This window comes from Saimiri boliviensis, chromosome 15 (assembly GCF_048565385.1).
Source record: "Saimiri boliviensis isolate mSaiBol1 chromosome 15, mSaiBol1.pri, whole genome shotgun sequence".
NCBI lineage: Eukaryota > Metazoa > Chordata > Mammalia > Primates > Cebidae > Saimiri > Saimiri boliviensis.
The window spans coordinates 57,082,340-57,107,191 of record NC_133463.1 but is presented as its reverse complement, the minus strand read 5'-3'; the positions used below and the strand labels follow the sequence as shown (position 1 = coordinate 57,107,191).

The following is a 24,852-nucleotide window of genomic DNA, read 5'->3' as shown; positions in this document are numbered from 1 at the left end:
TGGACAAGATGACTTGTATCAGCATTTGCTGAGCAGAGGACAAGGCCGAAGTTTGACAGTTAGACCCCTGCAGAGTCTCAACACAGCAGAAGCCAATGCAAGTCTCGTTGACCAGGGCAGACTACTCAACCCTGACTATGATGAGAGAGACTCATTCAGGTATTTTGTCAGCTACAGGCTTCAGTGGCAAATGGCAAGACAACTAGCAGCAACAGCTGGAGGGTGGATGTTGTCCTAGAGCTGGTCACAACAGATAGCACAGAGCCTGAGGACCCGGCCTTTCCCATTAACTGAAGGTTATATGTGCCATACTCCATCCTTACGTGCTCAGACTAACACAGGACACTAACTTAGGGAGAGAAAGAGTGAAGAGATATTTGAATAGTCATATATATATATATATATATATATATATATATATATATATATCAAACATTTATTTTTATCATGAATATTTTGATTTAAGAAGATGGTAAATTGTGTCAGCTCCTTAAGTTGAAGCTTTTTTTTTTTTTGTATTTTCGCATATCTTCCCGTACCGATTCCATGGCTCTGCATGTAGAAAGAGCTCAAAAAAACCCCTGTTGAATGAGTTATGATTAAAAAGATAACACTGTTTTAACATTTTAATGGTTCACAAAATCCTAGAAAGCAGCAGAGTGTCTTACAGTTTGTTCCCTGTTTCCACACTTCCCTAAATCAGTGCTCCATAGATAAATTATCTTGAGAAGAAACTACACTCATATGATTGGATTTTAAAACTTGAAGATTTTTTTTTTCTGTTCCCCGGTCATTTTTGTGTTGGGAGGGGATGATCGAATGAAGTTTGTGAAACTCTGGCTATAAGAGATATTCAATCAACACGCAGAGGTTCAGAGGTTGTTCCTTCCAAGGATAATCTCCTAGGGCCTCATTCCACAGTACATTATTTCCCAACTTCCCCAAGTAGAAGTCAGCAGAAGGCTGGACACAGTAAGGAAGTTACCTCTGCATCCAGCCTGCTGGTTTGGCACGCTGAGAGCCACTGTGCAAAGAAGATCCGTCTCCATTTGTTTTCCTCATACGTTTCCTTCTTTCAGAGCAGTGAGCGGTACATAGAGAGCTATGGAAAAGGCTGGGAAGAATGTATGGCCGACTGACTCCTTCTTCCTGCAGTTCCACTAATTATGGAGAACCAAAGTTTTTGCTTAAACTGATGGGACAGTTAATGAACCTGACCACTGGACACACAACAAACACGGACTTCTGTAAACTTCACGCTGCAGAGGGAGGCCTTGGAGTCTTCACTCCCTATTTCATTTTCAGGCTTCTTCCAGCAAAGTTAAGAGTAAAATCAACAGCTATTTGATGACTCATTGCCTTTGTTTCCCTGGCAGATTCTCAGGGATGTTCTGAGGACATTCTATTTTGAGTGTCATAGAAAAAGCGCTGAAACAAGAGTCTGATATCTTCAGAGGGACCAGAAATCAACATTCAAGACTAAGCTTGTGATAATGGCATGGATAAACCACTTTCCTCCTGCATGACAATGACCACTTTCTTTTTGCTCTCTGCGTCTAAATTTCCATCCTTAAAAGAGACCTCGGAGTAGTGTTTGAAATTCTGTCATAAAGTATTTTTTTATTATTATTAACTAGATAAAGTATCTTGACACTTTGGCCTGAGTTACACTTTTGTTTTTGCAATAATCATTGTAGGTGATTTTCTAAATTTGTTTATTGAATTTACTAGCTTGAATTAGTAAATAAAAACTTTCCTTCATAAGCTGTTTGGATACTTTAAGATAAAATTCATACAGGAAAGGTAGGATAACTCTTTTTATTCTTTCCCATCATCACACATTGTATTATCAAAGCCCAGAGAGCTGTGATTTACAGAGTTTATTTGTGATTTTTCTCTTTGGAGTTCTGAGTAGCTGCCTCTTGTTGATAACTATGTTTTATGCCAAAAGATGGAGGATAGGCCGGGAGCAGTGGCTCACACCTGTAATCCCAGAACTTTGGGAGGCTGAGGAGGGTGGATCACCTGAGGTCAGGAGTTCGAGACCAGCCTGGCCAATGTGATGAAGCCCTGTCTCTACTAAAAGTACAAAAAATTAGCTGTGTGTGGTGGTGGATGCCTGTAATCCCAGCTACTTGGGAGGCTGAGGCAGGAGAATCACTTGAACCTGGGAGGCGGAGGTTGCAGTGAGCTGAGATCGTGCCATTGCACTCCAGCCTGGGTGATTCACTACTTGGAGCATATTGGTAGTATTCAGCCAAAAAAAAAAAAAAAAAAAGGTACTTTCTGGAACCAGCCCTGGTGTAATTATCAATTTTTTGAATTTTATAAAAACTATATTAGTCAAAGGATTCTCATGCTGTATAATTTTCTTCCTGGACCATAACTATATATTCAGATAATCTAGGTAGTCTCAATAAGAGAAATAAAGTTTTAATGAATAATAATAATGAGATATTGAGATGGTAGCTCAAAAATTGGGATTTCAGGTTAACAAATGTCTTGAGAAAGAGGTTTGCAACAAGTATTCAGAAATATACATGACAAAGTGACTAAACAAAATTATTTCCATAAATTTTCACTGAGAAAACAAAATAGATGTCAATTTATTTAAAATTATATAGGTGTTAGAGGTAGGGCATGATTTTATGTATTTTAACTCAAACATGCTCTTTATGTTTTTAAAAATACTAGCTTTTATGTGCTCTAAATCTGCAGTCCCCAACCTTTTTGCACTAGGAACTGGTTTCATGGATGACAGTTTTTCCATGGATGGACAGATGGCAGAGGGGATGGTTTTGGAATGAAATAGTTCTACCCCAGATCATCAGGCATTAATTAATTAGCTCTCATAAAGAGTGTGCAACCTACATCTCTCACATGCACAGTTCACAATAGGGTTTGCGCTCCTGTGAGAATCTAATGCCATCGCTGATCTCACAGGAGGTGGTGCTCAGGCAGTAATACTTGCACATCCAGTACTCACCTCCTGCTGTGCAGCCTGGTTTCTAACAGGCCACAGACCAGCTCTGGACCACAGCCTCGGGTTTGGGGACCCCTCTTCTAAATATACGCCTCTATTCTTATCAATAACCACTTGGCAAACCAAGTATAGTTTTATTAAGTTCTCAAGAATCTCTATGTTAGCAACCTCCCACATCTATACTCGGGTCAAACAAGTACCAATATCTAACAGAAAATAAAGAACATGCCATGTAGAACCATTGCTTTTTCAGTTACAGGTGATTATGTTCAGGAAAGAATGCAATAATTCCTTTAATGTTAACCCTACTTAAATGTCTGTTTTCCACCTTTGTGTCTTGCCAGAAGCACAATAATCATTCCAAACCCGAGCTATGTAATAAAGGTCTGGGAATAGTTTACTTGCTTGATCTGTTCCTCATACTAAGACATGGAACATGTGTTATTCCATCATCTGGGGCCAGTATTCGTAACTCTTCCTAGATCTCCACAGTCACATGCTCTGAAATACAATAATACAAATAATAATAGGGTATTATTTCACCTTTGGCTCAACCTATTATTCAAAGAAGCAAATTAAACTTTTCATTTGAAGTAGGTTGTTAAAAATGCTTTGTTGGAAAATAATGCAGAAAGTTCATTTGTATTTTGAATTTCTAAAACAATTACCAAAGTATTAGAAGTTTACAGCTTAATAGTAATCCTCAAACAAAAATCAAGTTGGGGCGGGGTTAGACATCAAATGATTACATTTTAAAATGCAACAGGGGAGGTGATGAAAGCATATTAAGAATGGGAAAAAAAGTAAAATACTAACAGATGTGGAATATTGTACAAAGTCCAAACCCAATAGACATCCATGTAGAAAATAACAATGAAAATTGAAAGCTAAAAGAAGTTTCTTGAGTTGGTTTTAGTTTGTTTTCACGTAGATTGGGCTCAGTTAAATTTGCCTAGAATTTTCCATTTCCCTGCCAACCTGGATGACTGATAAATAGATCTTAAATGCATAGATAAATGCATCACCCAGTGGGTAGAAGTATGGACAGGAAATAAAAGGTGAGACATTCCCAGTGCTGGGAGATACATACTGTATAGATTACATTCCACGATGTTCTCTTGAAAATGCAAAAGCTGACTCTTCTGAGTACTTCTCTGTGGACAACAGTCACAAGAATGGACTTCCTGAGTTTCTCCCTGACCCTCACCCCAGATTCAGGCCAAGCATGCCTATAAATACTCTACCAAGGTGAGAATTTTGGTGTTTTTTTCTGGAATTATCACTTGGGTTTAAGAGTCAATCAGTAGAGTTCTCACAAGGTCATCCCTCCCCAAGACCTTAGATTGTTCTTCAGGATTCTGTTATGACCTCCAGAGCTCTCGTGTGATCTGGCCTCAGCTTCACTTAGCAAGCTCAGTTGGTGAAACTCTGCTATCCCACAGCTACACTGGATTTCAAAAGGTATTTTCAAAACACATGAGATCTTCTGACCCTGCCCTTTATCTCTGCCTGAAATGTTTTCCCCCAGGTTCTCTGCATATTTGAAGTGGTCTTAGTCTACAGTTCTCTGCTTAAATATAACTCTTCAAGGAAGGTCTTCCTAAACACTAGGTAAAGTGTTTCTGTTTTACCTAGAAAGGAACCAGTCTCTGTTACTATCTGTAACAGCAACCCTTTACTCTCCTGGTTATTACTGTTTACTTGTTTACTGTGGGTTTTCCTCACCGGAATGTAGCTGGGCAGGGAAAAGTTCTGTCTCATTTATTATCCTGTCCCTACTGCCTAGCACATCTTCTGCAACATGAGAAGCCTCAGAATAACATTATTAAATGACAGAAGAATGAAAGGTTTTTATAATGAAATGGAAAGATGGAAAGAGGATAATAGCCATTCTAACTGAGGCAAGACAATATTGCAGCTTCGATTTGCATTTCCCTGATGATTCGTGATGTTGAACATTTTTCGTATACCTTTTGATCATTTGTATATTTTCCTTTTTCCTTTGAGAAATGTCTATATAGATCATTTGCCCACTTTTCAATGGGATTGTTTGTTTTGCTTTTGAGTTCCTTGCGTATTCAGGATACTACTATTAATCCCTTCTCTGATGAATATTTTGCAAACATTTTCTGCCATTTAACAGGCTGTTTCTTCACTCTGTCAGTTGTTTCCTTTGCTGTGCAAAAGAATTTTAGTTCAATATAGTCCCTTTTGTCTATTTTCTTTTTCTGTGCTTTTGGGGACTTGCTTATAAAATATTTGCCTAGAATAATGTGCTAGAGTATTTCTCCTGTGTTTTCTTCTAGTAATTTTAAGTTTTAGGTCAATGACTGTTATCAAAAAGACAAAAATATAACAAATGCTGTCAAGAATGCAGAGGAAAGAGAATTCATGCACTATTGGTGAAAATGCAAAATTAGTACAGCCATTATTGAAAATGGTATACAGACTTCTCAGTAAACTCAAAGTAAAATTACCTTATAATGCAGCAATCCCACTACTGAGTATTTATTCAAAGTAAAGGAGTTCTGTATATTAAAGGAATACATGTACCCATGTTTATTGCAGCACTATTCACAATAGCAGTGATATGTAATTAACCTCGGCGTCAATCAACAGACGAATAGGTAAAGAAAATGTGGCATCTTTATAGAATGAAATACAATTTAGTTATAAAAAAGAGGGAAACCATGTTATTTGCAGCAACATGAAGGGAAGTGGAAGTCATTATGTTAAGTGAAATCAGCCAGATACAGAAAGACAAATATTGTGTGTACTCACTCAGGTGGGAGCTAACAAAGTGGATCTCATGGAGGTAGAGCATAGAATGACAGTTGCCAGGGGCTGGCAAGGATGTGGGTACGTGTGTGGGAAGATGAGGAATATAGTTTGGTTAATGGGTACAAACATACAGTTCAATAGAAGAAAAAAATTGTAATGCCCAATAATAGAGTTGAATGAATATAGTTAACAATATGTTAAATATTTCAACATAGCTATAAGTGAGAACTTGAAATGTTCTCAACACATAGAAATAATACATGCTAATGGTAATGGCTATCATTAATATCCTTACTTTATCATTACATTCTATACATGTAGCAAAATATCACATGCAACCCATAATTATGTACAAATATTATATATCAATGAAAAAAGATAGAGGTTCATGTAGACGGTGAAGGAGATGAGAGTATTAGAATTAGGGTGAAAAGTTGTTTATTTCTTGCGACTCTGTCTAAAATCTCTGTGGTTTTCCCCAGAATTTACATAGACAAGATGAAATTGTTCTTAAATGTAACCCTGGATCCATTGGGGATGCAATAATGAGGTCTTACTTCACAAAGAAAAGGAAAATCAGAGAAAAATAGCCAAAACACCATGAAAACAAGTCTTCAGATACTCTTTAGGGACTAATTGAATCTCTGAATGCACTCGTATTGGTTACCTTAGCCATTTACTCTGTATGTAAATTGGGAAATTGAGCACTGCTAGAAGATAAATTTCAAACATCTTAAATGTGTTAACTCAAATTGTTAATTAAAGACAAAAATTAGGATATGATTTGTCAGAAAAAGGCAAAAGACAGAAAATGCTTGTATTCATAGTATGAAATTGTTGGGAATGGTGTAAGATTAGAGACATGTATGTGAGAAGGTGACTAACATTAAGAATCAGAGCAAGAATGCAGCCAAGAATAACCCTGCAGGGGTCCTTAGTCAGATGCCCTCTGTGACAAAACGCCCACTGTGTTGGGTGGTTCATGAGTTCAGTGACCTTCAGTTAAGCTGTATTGATGCAATGGAGTGGTGAGAATAGATGTTTGCACTGCTAGTGAGGATGGAACAGCTTTTTCCTGATGTTTACTAAGTAGAACTTGGACTGTAAAACATCAGCAATGAAGAGGGAATAGACAACTTAAGTGTTTTCCCATAAGCACTCACTTATCTCTCACTCATCCCTGCCAAGGGCTCCAAGTCAATCTGCATTGAGCCGCGAGCTGAAACTCCACTGAGCTGACAGCTGCTGCTGGCCTGGAGCCCACTGTGGACCTGAGGAGAATAATGCTCTCCAGTTCACTCAGGGCTTAAAATAAAGCTGAATCACCACTTTGGAGATACACAATGTGTCCTCCTGGGGAGGGAGGCCTTTGCCTGTGATCTTCCTGGGTCACACAAGAATAGTAGCCTTCTGAAAATACGTTAAACACGCCACGAACTGAATCACCGCAGTTCACCAATTTGCACTATTTTCCTGTTTACTATGCAGAATAATAATGCATGGACTTCCAAAATTATTTTTGCTTCTCCACTCATTTCAGAAAGTTGAGGATAACTTTCCAGATCTTAAAAAATACTGATAAAATAATGTTTTCTAAAGAAATCACAGAGAACTCTTAGACCAGGGTATGTGTAGTCCAAAGTAGCAGGATGTGCAAGCTCAAGGGCCATTGTCAAACATTCTTGCATTTCTTTCCCTTTGTGCCCCAAAGTGATGGCAGAACTTTAAGAAGTAGGTTTGAAATATATTTTCACAAATGATTAGAGAAGAAATTTGTCAACTAGATAAAGGATGAAACCATCCCTTTGAAAAAATCCAAATAATAAAAGTACAAGGGTTTCCTGGGATACTGTTTCTGAAAATTCATCTCCCTTTTTGACAAAGATTTGTTAAACAAATATAACTATTCACCATATACAAAAGCTTTGTGTCATCAGAAACAATTTATGAAGCAGTAGAAGGTTGTGGCAATATATTGAACACTTCTCAAACATAGGTAGCAGGGGTTTTTTTTGTTTTTTTTTATTGCATTTTAGGTTTTGGGGTACATGTGAAGTAGCAGGGGTTTTTAAATATGCCAATAATTTAAGTTTTCTATTAATCATCTCATGAATTTCAGAGAAAAATGGATATCATATAAATGGTGTGGAAGTACCGGAAGATGCTGAAACACCTCATTAACACATCTAAGAAACTGGAGCATATTTTAATCAAATGTGTGTCTTGTAATCTATATCTTTAAAAACTGGTAAATACTTCTGTTTTTAACAGAGGGATTCAGATGAACAGGCATATTCCCTTTCCATTTTTTAAATCATTCATTTCCTACTATGTCCCAGGCACTGGCTAAGTGCTAGGTGTGTAGGAATTAAGAAACTGGGTGTGGTGGCTCTCATCTGTAATCTCAGCATTTTGGGAGGCAGAGGTGGACAGATACCTTGAGTGCAGGAGTTCGAGACCAGCCTAGGCAATATTATGAAACCCTATCTCTACCAAAAATACAAAAAAAAATTGCCTGGTGTGGTAGTATATGTCTGTGGTTCCAGCTATTGGAGAGGCTGAAGTGGGTGAATCACTTGAACCTGGGAGACAGAGGTTGCAGTGACCCAAGATCACACCATTACACTCTAGCCTGGGTGACAGAATGAGACCCTATCTCAAATAAATAAATAAAAATTTTTAAAAAGGAATTTAAAAGAGAAAAGTTTCATACAACTAGTTATCAAAGGAAGTAGACTAATTTTTATATTTAATTATATAATTATGTCTGTGAAAAGTTCCCCTCAATTGAAAATAAGTGGCACTAAAAGAGCTTATAGTAGGATATCCTAACTTAGTCTGGAAAACTGAATAAAAGGTTTTTGAGGAAGTGATGTTAATATGACATATGAAGTGTGGATTATAGTAGATAGCATTCCATAGAAAAGAACAGCATGTGTGAAAGACATGAGATGGGAAAAAGTTTAGCAAGTTTAATAAATGAAAGAACCAAAGTGTCTGGAATCTCAAAAGCAAGGGGGAGGGTAAAGGGAGATGAAGGTACTAATGTAAGCAAATTCTTTCAAAATTTTTATGTCAAATATTAGAGATTTATCTTAAGAGTCAATGGGAAACTTTTGATGTATTTTATACACCAGGATGCTATGCATTTTTAAAGATCAATTATTTTTGGCTATTTAAAAAAATGAATTGAAGAGAGAACAAAGATATATGTAAAGAAAGACATTCAACAGCTATTACAAAAGTTCTAAAGCAAGAATAGTAGCATGAAGTTGGACAGCAGAATCAGTGGAAATGAAAAAACGTAGATGGGCCTGCAATGTAATAGAGAACACTTGATTTACCTGGTACAGAATAGAGCTCAATAAATATTTGTTAAATGAATGACTGATTAGTTTTGCATTTAGGAAGAGAGAAGAATCAGGGATACTTCTTCCACTGGTTTATTTGAAAACTTATTATGCATAGAAGTGTTTTCTATTCAAAGAGTTTTCCACAGACCAGTAGTATCAGCGTCATTTGATAATTTGGTAGAAATGCAGAATCTCCGGCCCTCTTCTCAGAACTATAAGGAATGTGGCTGCTAATGAGATCCCTCAATGATTTGTGTGCACGTTAAAGTTTGAGGAGTGCTCTCAGGTAGGGCATCATTGAGGCTCAGGCACACAGTTGAAATCAAAAGAAGGAAATGCAGGGTGTGTTTAAATTATACATGGATTGAAGATAACAGCCTATTAAAGATAGACTTTAGTACATAATTAGGTGAGATCAGTTATGGAAACTTGTCACCAAGTTTGCCGAATTGAATCTTCAAAATTGTAGAAGTCATAAAACAATGCTTGTGATAAGACTATTTCTCTGCCTAAATGAGTAATAATAACTATAATAACAATTGTGGTAATGACAGCTTAAGTGTTACATTGTGTTTTATCACTAGCTTATGCATTTATATATTTTTTCTGTTAGGGAAATTTACATGAAAGAAAAAAAACCTCAAGAGTAGGGGGAAGAAAAGACTATTGTAGAGTATGCAAACAAATGTTAAAATTTTTAATTACACTCAAGAATTTTGACAGAGGCTGATTTAAGAAAACAAAGACAGATACTAAAACTCTACATAATCATAACATAAAATCTGTATGCTGTGTGTATAAAACAAACTATGTCATGCTATTTATACAGAACAAGCTCAGATATACTGGAATATAGAAAAGATGTTTATCCAGGATTGCTGTATCAATATGAATCTTGATAGGAGGAAAATGCCAAAAATAGTTCTGAGTTGCACTCTGACCCAAAGTACCATGCAACCAGGATTACTAGGCTGCTTGCCATTATGCACTAGATTAGTTCCATATACCCCCAAAGTGGAGGGGCAGGGGAGGGAAGCAACAATATTACATGTACCCTTAATATTTTGCCAAAAATAGACAAGGTTCAATTGTGCTGAATGGCTCCTAGGTTACAGAACATCATTCTTTCCTAAAGTTTCAGCAGGCAGTTAATTCCCCGACTCTCATCTGCTCTTTTGTGTTTATTTTGTGTTCATGCACATGACAGTGGAGTGAGTGATTCCGCCTGTGTCATCATGTTGATATTGTGTTCGGGGGGCCGGGGGGAGGGGAAGCATAGGACAATTATTAGATCACAATTGTATAATTCAAAGCAATCACTTAATATTAAAATCATATCTATATAACTTGAAGAGGGCACAGAGAGGAGCAACAAGAATGTTACAAGGTATAAATGTTCAACCAACAAAGAATAAAAGTGATGACTTGCCTTGACCTTGGAAACAGGAGGCCGAGGGAAGAAATGAGAAGCCTAAGACTATACGACAGGCTATAAAGGTGGAGGTGCTGGCACTTGGTCAATAAGGCAACAGAACAACATGATGGAAATGGCCACAAGAGAAGTTTAGGATAAATCTTCAAGGATGAGAAAACCCTAGCATCATGGCTGATAAAACAGGACTTTGGATTTTAGTATCCCTGGATTTAAATCCTGGTTAAGACAAAACTGACCAGAAAACTGTAGAAATAGAGAAACTATGAACTGTTATTTTTGTAATAGTTTAAAGAGGGTGAGAGGGTGGGGTTTAGATTATTTTAATATCTTTGTAGGGAAGATTGAAACATATAATTTTTTTAAATCTCTGTTTTGCAATTCTGTCAATTAGTTGTTAAACTTTTTTTTTTTAAATTTTGTGCCCTTTCTCTCCCTCTTTTTGTTTATTTATTCATTTTTGTTTTAGAGCAGCAGCTCTAAAGTCACACTGCCTGGGTTTGAATATTTACCAGTTATTTACTCTCTTGAAGTTTGGGGTCTCATACTTGCAAAATATAAATAATAATAATGGTACCTATGTTGTACAGTTTTAAAAGAATTAAGTGATGCCTTTTGCACTGCTTGGGATATAGTAAATATGTAATAAATCTTAGCTTTTTTATTATTCTTCTTGGCTTGTATAAAGGACTAAGTAACTGTGAAGAATTCAAAATCAATCAGACAATGAACCTAATTCTAACAGCTTTTAGAATCAAGTAGGGAAAATAAGACGTACAGTCAAGTGACCATAATAAAGACTAAATCTGCCTCAGTAGAGTTACAGGTAAAATAAGATGGGCATTTAAAGCAGAGAACTGACTTTAAAAGAGAGGAGAGGTATGGGAGGAATTTGTGGAGAAGGTGGTCTTTGAACTGGATTTCGAAAGACAGAAAGAGTTTGACTGACTAAAGATGGGAGTGGCTTGGAGTAGCGGGAAAATAGTGAGGTAATGCTTTGCCAGGTAAGGGAATAGGACAAGTATTCATTCCGCAAGGTTTTCAGATTCCAATGCTGACTTGAAAATATGTTTCTACAAATTTTCCTTTTAAGATATTCTGACACTATGCTAAACTTTCAGTAGTAACCTGGCCTGCACATACCAGTCCCAAAAGCTGTGATACCTGATTTGTTAAAGAAGCAATAGGCATTTCAATAAAATGCCATAGCCTCACATGGGGTACAACCCTTATGAGTTGTCATTGTGATTCCTTTATTAAACTTGCTTCCAAGTTTTATTATTTAATCATCCACATTTGTGCTAGAACAGTAGTTTATTCATGATTGTTAAAAGAAAAACCTCAAATAATCTAAACAACCTACTTAAATCTTGAATACAAAACTCAAAGTGCATCTTTTTGGAACTAATGTTCTATTTCATACTTTGATTCAAAGAAGTGTAGAAAATAATGAACATAAATAAAGAAGTTGGAAAAGAATAGATTCATTTTCTGAGACAGTTAGAACATTTGTTGGGATGAAAATACTAGGGGAAACATTCTTGGCAAAATATATTCATGATTTTTCTTCAGGTTGTTAATTCGGAAACTTTCACATAACTATGAGAGACTGACTCCTGGGACTCCCAGACAAAGCTCTCTCCCCTCTCCTTCCATCACCCCTGCCCCAGCTTATGAATATGCTTTTTAATAATATATATTTCTATAAATGTATATCTGTTGTATTTATACATTTCAATAAAAACACGAATTGTGTAGCATGAGGACTTAAATTCTCACCTCCACTAAGGGGGCTTTATCTCCTGAACCTTTGTTGGCATTCAGTGGGTCAGAACTAGATACCAGGAAAGGAGGATGCCATCACTTTACCAACTTGACCCAGTCAATTCAGGCCAGCTGAGAGCAAAACAGAAGCAGGTACAGATTAAACTGGCTCACCCGGGGGAACGTTCACATCCTTGGCTGAAGTGTCCAAATGAATCCATATGCTTCCCTGACCTACACATAATGATAAAAAATTGAACTCAGGTTCACAAAGAAACTGTTAACTTCGGCTGTAGCAATGACATTTCCCCGTCCTTTGGAAATAATTGAATTAAAGGTTCTTTTGAGTTATAAGTTCCTCAAAATTAAATTTAATGTAAAATTTCACTTCCTATAAGAAAAATCAAATTTGCAGTTTTATCAGAACTGAGATGCATGGACTTGAGTTCAGTGTGGAAGGAACCCCCTGATCGGGCTATATTTCTGCTAATGAGAATGTAGCACCCTCTCTCCTTCCTAATTCTGAGACACTATTTCATTTTTCTTTTTTTAATAAAAGGAGTTCAAAGAATGTCTAAGTAGAATAATGTCCAGATTTATGGGGAATATTATGTCTTGAGAAACACATTTTGTTGTAAACATTTTTTAAAAAATTCTTCTAAGAGGTAGACTGTGTGTTGTGGGAAACGGAGGGCCTCCTCTCATCTGTGCACCATATGAACTGATAGTTGAACAGCTGTGGTATATACACACCTTTATGCACAAATTAAAAGTGATAGCTACATCTGAACCCACATTTTCTAAGGAAAACCACATTGAGAATCATCACATTGTAGCAGCCTACCGAAGCTTATCTATCTTAGGTGAGGACAAAACCCTTCATTGGGGAGTTTATTTTAGAAAATTATCAATGGATTCTAATTTCTAGGTCATGAGAAATGCCATGTACTGAGAAAGGAATGCTTTGCCTGTATGTGTCAAACAGAAGACACAGTGTATTTTTTTTAAATGCATGATTACAGGAAGGCAATATGGTACAGTGAAAAGAATGTGAACTTCATAATCAGAAATAGCTGGGTTTGAATCTCAGCTCTGCCTCTTAAGAGTCCTGGCTTTGACTATGTTGTTTATTTATCTGAGTTTCAGTTTCTTAAGTATCTAAGGTAGAAATGATAATGCATATCTTGCCAGCGAAGTGTGGGGGAATCTTAGATAAGAGCGTTTGTGTATCCCAAACAGTTCTAGACTTCTTGAACTCGTAGGCACTGATGGTAATAATGCAGACCTTAGGGTTTTCTGCCCAATCCCTCAAAATGCAGGATTTACAGTTTAGCCAAGTTTTACCTAGTTATTTCTTGACATTACTAGGTCAATCACCTCAATAGTATTAGTACCCTAATGCTTTCCTTGGCAATGTTCTCTGAGCCTGAAAACTTTCCTGTGCCAACACTGCTGATGCAGTTCATGAGAAGGCTAATAGATGTGCTAGGATGTTGGTTTCCAGTGCTGCCCAAACAGAACACCCTCAAGGTGTTCGAGCCACTGTCTTCCCCTAAATCCTCATTGCACTGAAGCCAGGATGAGGCCTACTCAGAAATGAGAAGAAAGTCTCTTTGTCTCTTACTCTGTGACACACTATTATGTCACCTGAGCCCAAAACCTACTTGTGCCACCCTAGTTTTCAGCATAACTCACACAATCAGTTTCTTCACCTTTTGCCTGTAGCTTCCCTCCCCACAAAGCTCAGAGTGATAGAAGCCATAGAGACCTGCTGTGTGACCTTGAACAAGTTACATAACTTTTCTGTATCTTGATATCCTGCCATAAAAAATAAGTATTACAATAATACATATCCAGTAGGATTGTTTTTATGACCATGTACTTCGAGTATACAAAATGTACATTGTAAGTACTACAGAAGTGTTAGTGGGTTGCAGAACTTTTGTCATCCTCAGAATTATTCTAGAATATAGGCCCTGGGAAAAAGAAGAAATTGTTGGAAGAATTATATGATGACTGAAACCTTTTAATTGAAATATGAAAATGAGAAGTGATTAATGCTGTGCCCCAAACTGGTACAGTTATCTCTAACCAGAAAATACTGTCAAAAAAAGTAAATATTCTGGGAACATAGAGGAAAAATTAACTTGTCCTGTGAACCTAAGACTGTTGACTGCATAAGGGTGAAAGGAGATAATTCATACTGAAATCAGTGTTTTCAAAACCTGAAAAAAGTAAAGTGATTTTAAAAGAAGAGGAGATGGTAAAGCCTGATTAGTGGTATGTCATGACTGTGCAGATGGCATGGAAACCAGAGATACTTGAAAACAGTAAGTGGTATACAGGATAATGGAAATGAAAAATATGGGCATTCCAGTTTGAAAAACCAGCTGAGAGTGGGGATAGCATTGAATGGCATGTTCAGAAGTTTAAATTTCTCTTCAGGCAACAAGGAAACACCGTAAGTTTTTGTAAATAGAACCCTCAACCATCTTAACATTTTCAAAGAATGTCACTTTCAAAACATGATTCTCAAAAACCCACAAATTGCCTTTTATATTCTAAATTTGGATCTGATTTGTTGCTAGTACAAGTTGTGTAATTTGCAGGTGTGTCAGCATCTTAGCACACATTTTCAAATTGTATGTTTCATTGCATTTTACCCATATTATCCCAACAGAAAAGAAATTAAGGTGTTGACATAGGTGAGAAGCAAAGACCTCATGAACTGAATAAACTTGAGATGAAGATGGAAATCATCACATAGAGAATGTTAACCTTCAGTTTCATACTCATTGAACCTAAGTCTGTTGACTGCATGAGTAATTAGGAATGAGGAGAACAAAGTCAAAGAACATATGTGAAATGCTAATTACGAACTTTCAAGATGATATCTAAAAGGTGAACTGTAATGAGGAGCTTTGGATCCATTTTTTGTACTTCAGGAGTTTTTTCTTACAATATGTAATTTCACTGGTGGCTTGCACATACTTGCCTTTGGTAAGTTTTCAGGAATGTTGTTATGTAAGAAAACAGGGAACTATTTGAAGCTGATGTTTTGGAAAGATATCTTGGAGAACTCTGTGGGTAAGGGAGGAAAGCTTTGTTATACCTCAAATTAAAGATGATAGAGACCTAAGGCAAAAGCAGAGAGCATGAAAGGAGATTCCACAGCAGCTGCTCAAGAGAAGAGAAAGGAAGGCCAGAAAAGAAAGGAAATTGAGGGACAGAATATCATCTAACTCTCTCTAAGATGTTCCGTGAAGTTTGTATTAAGCCCAACATCAATACCACACAAAACCAAACAAAAAGGAAAATTATACCTTGAACTCTATGTATGTAGACAGAAAAGTTCTAAAAAAATATTCGCAAGCCAAAGATAACAATGCATAAAAAATCATGACCACATTGGATTTATTCCAGCAGTGAAACGATGGTTCAATATTTAAACACATTAATATATATTACCACATTAACATACTTCTAAAAACACAGCATTATTTCAACTTGTGGAGGTAAGGACTTTTAAGTTCAGTGCCCATTAATGATATTTATAATAAAATCTCTAGCAAAATAAGAAGAAAAGTGACTTAGCCTGGTATATCAGTGTGGGTCTAATCAGGAAAGGAAAACCACACAGCAATATGAATAGGAAAAGTTTAAATATTTTTTAAGCAAAACATATTATTAGAGTGGGTGAAGAATTCGCTACAGCAAATATAAAATGACACACTACAACTGGGGCTGAGATACAGTACCCAAAGAAGAGCTTCTCCCCATTCCAGATTCAGAACTCCTTGGAGTGGGAGATGGTAGAGAAATTACTGTGGTGCCATACCTGGAATTTGATGAAAATTTGTCCTCAGGAAATTGCAAGAAACCTACTCTGGGGTTTTGAGGGAAAACTATTCATAGAGCAGTATCTTCCCGGAGGAACTGTGCAATGAAGCAATAGGAGAGGGATGCCAGTGGAAGCTGCTTTTCACTGGTGGCTTCTACCCTCTGTGCACTCTGGTTGCCTAGCACTAAAGAAGTAGTCTTTGCTGTGGGAGCTGGACACTGGGGAAGCTGCCCATGCTGCAGGAGCCTGATCTTGGAGAAGCTGTAGTGCTTCAAAAATAGGTGCTAGAGGAGCTGCCTGTGCTGTAGGGGCTAGGCACTAGGCAATCCATATAAGCAGAAGCATGCACAGTTACCACCCCAAAATCAGGAAACCCTTTCATCCTGCAGTCTCTCTCTACAACCCACTACTGGCAAAGTTTAACACTATGCCATCCGTCAAAGGAGAAATCTTAAAGGGCCCATCTCCACTTACACAGGCAAGCAATGAAGAGTGTATTTGGAGTAAAGAGGCAATAATTTGATACTCAGTGCAGCTAGTAATAGAAATCAGCAAAAAAATACAGCAACTATTATAATTTTATAATATTTAAAAATATTTCTTTTTAGAACAAGAACAGGAAACAGATTCTAGCTATTTTTTTATTCAACATTTAATGGAAAGAACTAGCTAGTAAAATAAAATAAAAATGAAACAAAACATATAAGCATTTAAATCAAAAGAAAAAATGAATTGTATTTTCATGAAAAACATAAGAGACTACAGATAAATAATTAAAATTTACATCATTTTTAACCCAGGCTGCCAGACTATGAGCTCATATTTTTAATAATCTTCATATGTGGTCCTCTGAAATTTTCAAAGACAAGTGTGCCTGGGGCAGTGGCTCATGCCTATAATCCCAGCACTTTGAATGACTAAGGCAGGTGTATCATTTGAGCCCAGGAGTTTGAAACCAGCCTGGGCGACATAGCGAGACCCCATCTCTAAAAAAAAAAAATTACAAAAATTAGCCAGGTGGCTTCTGCCTGTAGTCCCAGCTACTTGAGAGGCTGAGGCAGGAGGATCACTTGAGCCTGGGAAGTTGAGGCTGCAGTGAGCTGACATTGTGCCACTGCATTCCAGCCTGTGTGACACAGCATGACCCTGTCTCAAAAAAAAAAAAAGAAAGAAAGAAATTAATCCCCCATTATTACACAAACACAAAAACACATATGTCCACACAGTGCCCACACACAAACACACATGAATGCAAAGGAAGAACTAGAAAAATGGATAGCATGATCCATGGGACCAACCATGACTTGATTTTCATTTCATCTGGATGTCTGATACAGAGCTTATTTTTATGGTTGAAATCCAATGTGCAAGTTCAAATTCAACAAATATTCACTTGTTGTGGGTTAGGCAATCTAAGTTGCTGGAAAAAGAGCACTAAAAAGATAAAGTCTTTGCTCTCTTCAAGTTAAATTCAGATAGAAGAAGTTCTGTGAAGAAAGTAAAACGGGGTAATCTATATACGGTATCTTGGTGAACTCAGCAAAGATTCTTCTTCCAACAAATCAACTCCACAGATGGGGCACTAACATCAGTCTTACAAGTTTAAGTACTGATTGCAAAACTAAATTTCATAAAATGTCTTTGCCCAGTACACACTCCAGGCTATCAATTTCAGGGTTATTTAATGCCTAATGAGCTCTTGAATAAGGTGAATTTGAAACTTAAGTTTCAAATTACTACTAGTAAATGGTAGTAAATACACCATTTACTATTCATTAGCTATTCATGATACCTCTAAAATGGAGATAACATATAATATATATATTTATATCTCAATACATAACATGTGTAATCACATATGGTGATTATCAGGATTGAATGAAACTAAAGTGCTGGACATGGTTAGCAGGCAGTATTCAATAAATATTGATGAAATGGTGATTATTTTAATTTTAAAATATATAAATAATATAAATATTTTATTATGTTTTATTTTTATAAAAGCCATATATCTTAAGTTATCCTATCAAATGCAGTTAATCAAACGGCATACCTATAGGACAGTTACTGAGCTGAGTGAATAAATTTGTTGATCTATATCCAACTAAGATCTAAAGGGCTCCTCTGTTAAAGAAATCATTAAAGCTAGGGAAACAGAGTTCTACACATTTCTCACCATTGGGTGTAGACAGTCCAGATTTAGTGAAAACACATTTGTGGGCAAGCTTACATAGAAGTGTAGTTTAGATTTATACAAACTATACATTTTCAAAGCATGTTATGATTATTTACCATGTTGTTATAACAAAGAGCCAAAGCTGTAAGTCAGCATTGTATGGCAAATACTTACAATTACATACACAGAAGAAATTAAAGGTGTTTACAGAAGCTTTAAGAAAAAAAATGCAGAAAACTCTGTACAGTATTTTTATGTTTGATGAATTGTTTTTTCTTTTTTTAATTATACTTTAAGTTCTGGGATACATATGCAGAACGTGAAGGTTTGATACTTAGGTAGACATGTGCCAGGGTGGTTTGCTGCACCCATCAACCCATCATCTACATTAGATATTTCTCCTAATGCTGTCCCTTCCCTTGCCCTATACCCCCAGCAGTCCCCAGTGTGTGATGTTCACCTCCCTGTGCCCATATGTTCTCATTGTTCAATTCCCACTTATGAGTGAGAACATGTGGTATTTGGTTCTCTGTTCCTGTGTTGGTTTGCTGAGAATGATGGTTTCTAGCTTCATCCATGTCCTTGCAAAGAACATGAACTTAGTTTTTATGTCTGCATAGTATCCCACCATGTATATATGCCACATTTTCTTTATCTAGTCTAACATTGATGGGCATTTGGTTTGATTCCAAGTCTTTGCTGTTGTGAATAGTGCTGTAATAAACATATATGTGCATGTGTCTTTATAGTAGAATGATTTATAACCCTTTGGGTATATACTTAGTAATGGGATTGCTGGGTCAAATGATATTTCTAGTTCTAGATCCTTGAGGAATCACCACACTTGTCTTCCACAATGGTTGAACTAATTTAGACTCCCACCAACAGTGTAAAATCATTCCTATACTATGAAACTACAGTAACCAAAACAGCACGGTTCTGGTACCAAAACAGAGTCCTCAGAAATAACACCACACATTTACAACCATCTGATCTTTGACACACCTGACAAAAACAAGCAATAGGGAAAGGATTCCCTATTTAATAAATGGTATTGGGAAATCTGGCTAGCCAAATGCAGAAAACTGAAACTGGACGCCTTCCTTACACCTTATACAAAAATTAACTCTAGATGGATTAAAGATTTAAACATAAGACCTAAAATCATAAAAACCCTAGAAGAAACTTAGGCAATACCATTCAGGACATAGGCATGGGCAAAGACTTCATGACTGAAACACCAAGAGCAATAGCAAAAACAGGCAAAATTGACAAATGATGAATTGTTTAATCTTTTGAAGTGATCCTTTGAGTGAGGTGTGTAATCAAGATTGGTGATGTTACGTTAAGTGCAAGTCTTTTGCCAGTAACAGATAGCAGAGATCTGGTATTGATGTCAAAGATAAAAGAAGAAAGGGAGAAAGAGGTAGCAAGGGAAGTAGAAAGTCTTTAAAGGAGGATGAAAGAGACAGAGATCTCCAGTTGTCACAGTGATTCATTCGGTGTTTTCTACTTAAAGCTGTTGCTAAGGCACTATTATAAATGCAATTCTCTGTTGTTCCTTCTCATTCTCCAGATTTTCTCTCACTTATCTTTCTTACCCTACATTTTCTGTATCTTTTGACTCTTCTCAAAGTCAGGTTTCTTCTATTGGCTATAACATTTCATTTGTTTTCTATTTGGTAATATAAAATAATGATCTATTCAAGTTAGCAGAGGAACTGAATGACAATGTTATGCCCCTTTCCTTTATAGAAATAACAAAACTAAAGTTTTGTATAGGAGGAGGAATTAAGTAAATTTTCTAAGAAGTTTGCTTTTGATGGAAGGAATAGTATAGAGATTATGTTTCTGTTATTAATCTTCAGGAAGAGGATACAGTAATATTCCCAATAACACAGTGATTTCTCTAGCCCAAAGCAATATTATATATCAAATATAGAATCATAGAATTGTTAGTGGACCTATGTCATTTTTCATCTACCCAGGAGGTCTCCTCCTTCTTAATCCCTCCTTGGTGTCTGTCAAAGAAGTCATCCTTTCCCCATTGTATGTGGTCTCAGTAGGAAGTAGCATCTGCTTCCTATCACAGTCATGGGGTCAGATTCTCCCTCTCTGTGTTCCTGTGCAGGGTCAGTAGAATGTGATCTGGGCCAGAAAAAAATGAGACCCTCTCCCTGGACCAGAATGTTAAAGGATGTAAGTAATGGTTAGAGCTTATTGATTATCACTACAGTGGTGACATGCTACCTAAATTCCTCCTGTATGTCATTCCTCTGTGATCACCAAATGTGATCAAAATGATTCCCTTTTGCTTAAAGTAGCCAAAGTAGATGTTTTGTTACTTACAAGCAAAAGCTGAATTTTAGAGTCATGGGTTAAAAGAGACCTTGGAAGTTCCATTTTAGGAAAAAGATTAAACAAAATGAGAGTGGTCACCTATAAATGAAGATTCAGAGAAACTAACCTTATCAATGACCATCCATCACTCTCCCAGGAAGATTGACAATGGATCTGAAACATCACGCAGTAGTTTTATCTATAGAGGGACATTTAGAGATCAGCTATTGCAAATTGGGCTCACTGCTTTGGAAATGTCACACAGTACAGAGAGAAAAATAAAGTAAATTCTCAAAAAAATAGACCTTAAAATACTAAACAAAAGATACATATGATAAAGGATTTTTGAGTTTTTGAAGCCTAGATTTGGTTGTCCAAAATCCAACTTATTGTGTAAAAACAGTAGAATTGAGAAGAATGTTTATAAGAGTTAATTTTTCTATCTTGAAGTTAATTGAAAAAAAAAAAAAAGCCTAGGAGGGAGAAAAAATGCCTAAGAAGAGAGCAACAGGAGTAGAGGTTGGTTAGGGGCTTTATGCCATCTTCTCCAGATGGTCCTCACTCTAAAAGAGTTTTACTATAATAAGAAAGTAGGTTAAATGTGCCTAGCCTCTAAGTGAGCCTAAGGAGACAGAAAGCCTTTCTGAGATCCTCACCTTCAGGGGTGATTGGCAGTGGAGGAGAAGACATAGTACCTTGGTGCTTCACACTAGATTCACACTGGGCAGCTGGCTCTGAAATTACTTCTCTTATCCTCTGTGCTTTGCTTCTGGAAAAACTAATTGGATGATCTAATAAACAAGTTGGCTATTAAGAAACTGATCCTTGCTAGGTGGGCTGAGGATGCTCAGTTCTGAACGTAAAAAGCAATGATTGACCTTGGAATCCATGACTTAGCCAAGACATTAGCCCTAGAAGTCCAATCAGTGGCTGTAGGAGCTTCCTTCACATTTACTGCTACAGTTTTGTGCATATTTGAGAGAGTTGTTAGGCCACAGTGGTGATTTATGAGTGCTTGTAAAATATTTTACATCTATTTAATATTGTTATATAACCTTGGTCTGTTGAAAAGATAACAATTAGTTCATTCATGAGGAAAGATTGTAAGGGCTCTCAATGAGAAAATACCTCAAAGGCATACTTTTCTCATTCTTTATAAAGCAGCTGTGACATTTTATGATGTTTGACCAACCATTTTATAGTGACTGCTGTTGAATTTTTGTAATGCACTTCAAATCCTATCTCCCATTTTCTTTAATACTTTTTACAATAGTTATGGTCTGACACTACTCATCATCTGGAAATCAGATGAATTTAATAGAAAGAATGTTCCTCATTTATTCTTCAAACAATTTTTATGTTTACCAACATTAAAAAGCCTGTGGGTATATTTATTTCTTTCCATTGAGAACATTATTCTTCTCTTATTATAGACAACTTTTTTCCCCTTCTTTGGGCAAAACTTAATCCTTACTGAAATGAGTTGCAGCTGTTGTGCAAATTTACATTTTTATACTGATAGGAAGCAGCCAGACATTTCAAATATTCAGTTTTGTTTAAAAGTAAGTTAACAGTTCAGTTAACTGTTAAGAGCACATCCATGAAGGAATTGTGCAAGAATGTGTTTGTGGCCAACTGGATGTTTGTCATTTAGAATACTTGTGAAGGCGACACAGCTAGACTTGAAAGAGTTACAAGGCCCAGCAGACTGGGATAAATTCATTGAGGGAGAATCCACTAACTCTTGAAGTGGTAGCTTTTGACTTCTGGCACTGTAAATACCAGCCAAATGGGCACAGACTACATTTTTAAATGAACTAACCCTTACGTAATTTCCTTTCCTTAACAAGTCCTTAAGGGCTGCAATCCTTAGAATCTGACATAACAAGATACATTTATTTTGATACCAATCTCCCCTAAAAATCAACCAGTCTCTCCTTATATCTCTATTCTTGACTCAGAACAATATTGATTTCCTTTTCTGAAAACTTGGAAAGTATCAGGAAAATCAGCACTTGTTACACTCTCTCTGCCTTGAATTTCCCACTAGCAACTCACACCTTATTTAATCTTATGAAATGGTTATAAGCATGAGCCTGAGATAACTAATCAGCATAAGAATCCAACTAATGTAAGCCTATTAGAAAGTAGCCTCACCACTTAATAGCTGTGTAAGTCAGGGTAAATTAAGTAAGTTTTCCAAACCTTACTTAAATCTTCTGCATAAAGGAGATAATATTGTCCACTTCATAGAATATTAAGGGGTATTAAAGAAAATAATCTATGTGTAGTACCTAGTATCTACTCTATGGTTCATCAACAGAAACTCCAAGAGTTAAAGGAAATATTAAAAAGATTAAGTTACCACCAAAAAAAAATGGTTCCAGCTCCTACTAGCTTGTATTAATTAAAACTAATTCAAATTGATAATAATTCAGAGTAATACTAGGCCTTCTTCTATAACTCAGGATAGGAATGCTACTGGTCTCAGGAAGAACTGGAAGAGAAACTTCAAAGTCAACAGAATTCTCTGACTTTCACGTATTCACATTTCTGAATATCCACCTTGTCCTCTCTCCTCTGTTTTCTCTCCCTTGGCTTGACCATATGGTAGAAGTCAGGACCATTAACAACTTGCAAGAGTTGTAAGTTGAGCCATTTAAGAAGGAAAATTGCTTGTTATTTACATGCCAAATCTAAATCCCTGATCAAAAGCTTCACTAGTCCACTCTGGCTCAAGAGCCTACTGCTGGTCCAATAACTGAAGTCAGAGAGCCTCTTGGCTACAATCATCGTAATAGGAAGGGTTAGTAGTAGAAGGAATTATTTAGTTTCTTGGAAAGGGATTTCTTGTGGGGTCATAAAATTGCCAGGCTTCTCCAATTCTGTCCAGCTCTCCTCTTATGTTGGGGCATGTGTCATCTTGGAGATTCTGGCTTCTTGTTGCCAATGCCGTTTTTCTCCCAGGTGTGGAATCCTATAGTATTTCTGTTATGAGCACAGCTACTAACCTTGTTGCAAATGGTTCAGGTTCTTAAAAGTGCTTACCTAATTTATGTGCCTTTTTTCTCTCCTTCTCCAGATGGATTATAAAATCTCAGCACATCAAAGTGAATTTAGAAAACAGAAGGCACATGCACGTATACACACATTTTAAACATGAGAAAACTGAAGCCCAGATAGGTGAAATGCTTAGCAAATTAATAAATTGTGACTGGAAGTCAAGTCCATGGACTTATAGATTAGTCATCTTCTTCCTAAATTAATCTGGATACTTCTTGGTCACCAATCACCACTCATAATCCACTTCTTTGTCCACAAGATGTAGATTGTTTCTGTGTCTGGAGCACTGCTCTTCAACAAAAGTAGCTGGGTCCCTCCGTGCACCCTAATGATAATGTTGCTGATTATATCCAACTTCAGCAAAAGCAGCTGCTGTATGCAGTTATGAACCTTACTTGCTGTTAGCTTAGAGGCAACAAAATATACCCATATAAATTACAGATTGTAATCATTATCTTCGTTACCCATGTTTTGTTAAGTTCCTTGCTATTAGTGCATATTTTAAGCACCTGAGTATCCCATTAGTGACTATTTTGAAAAATACTTATAAGTGGGCAGAAGAATATGTATAATAGTGCAGAGTTTGGACATTGTGAGACTTATTGTGAATGAGGTTGGGCCTTTGAGGAAACGTGGATGTTTTGTATACATTTCTAAAAAAAATGAAGTCAGTGGTTTCTAGAAAAAAGATCAAACACTTATAAAGACAGCCTGATGCAAAATTATTTCATCTACTCTTTGTTCTCTCGATAACCCTAAGTATTATGTATCTTAAAAAATGAATAATCAATAATTACTGCCTAAAGTAAAATATTTCCAAGATTATATCAAGATGTACTGTTTCATGATTGGAATTTATATTATATGTATACTCCTAATTGACATATCTATATATTTTTCCTCATGTCATATTTACTTCATATTGATTGCCTTGGGATTCTCAGAATGTCCTTTAATATTTTTTCAGTATTTCTCCACTCTAGTCCATGTGGTTTAAGAAGTTGGGTCTACCATTCCTATCCAAGGAATGGCATGTCACTAAGATACAGTCAAGTAGAACTCCCAGGTCTCCTGTCCTTGCTCAGGAATAAGCATGAGTCCCAGAAAAAGACAATGAGA

General features: G+C 36.5%; 1 protein-coding gene across 2 annotated transcripts in view; it reads left to right on the top strand.

The window, feature by feature from the left end:
* ANGPT1 (angiopoietin 1) overlaps window positions 1-24,852 on the top strand; it is a 431,361-nt gene that overhangs the window by 322,617 nt on the left and 83,892 nt on the right. The window lies entirely within an intron of this gene.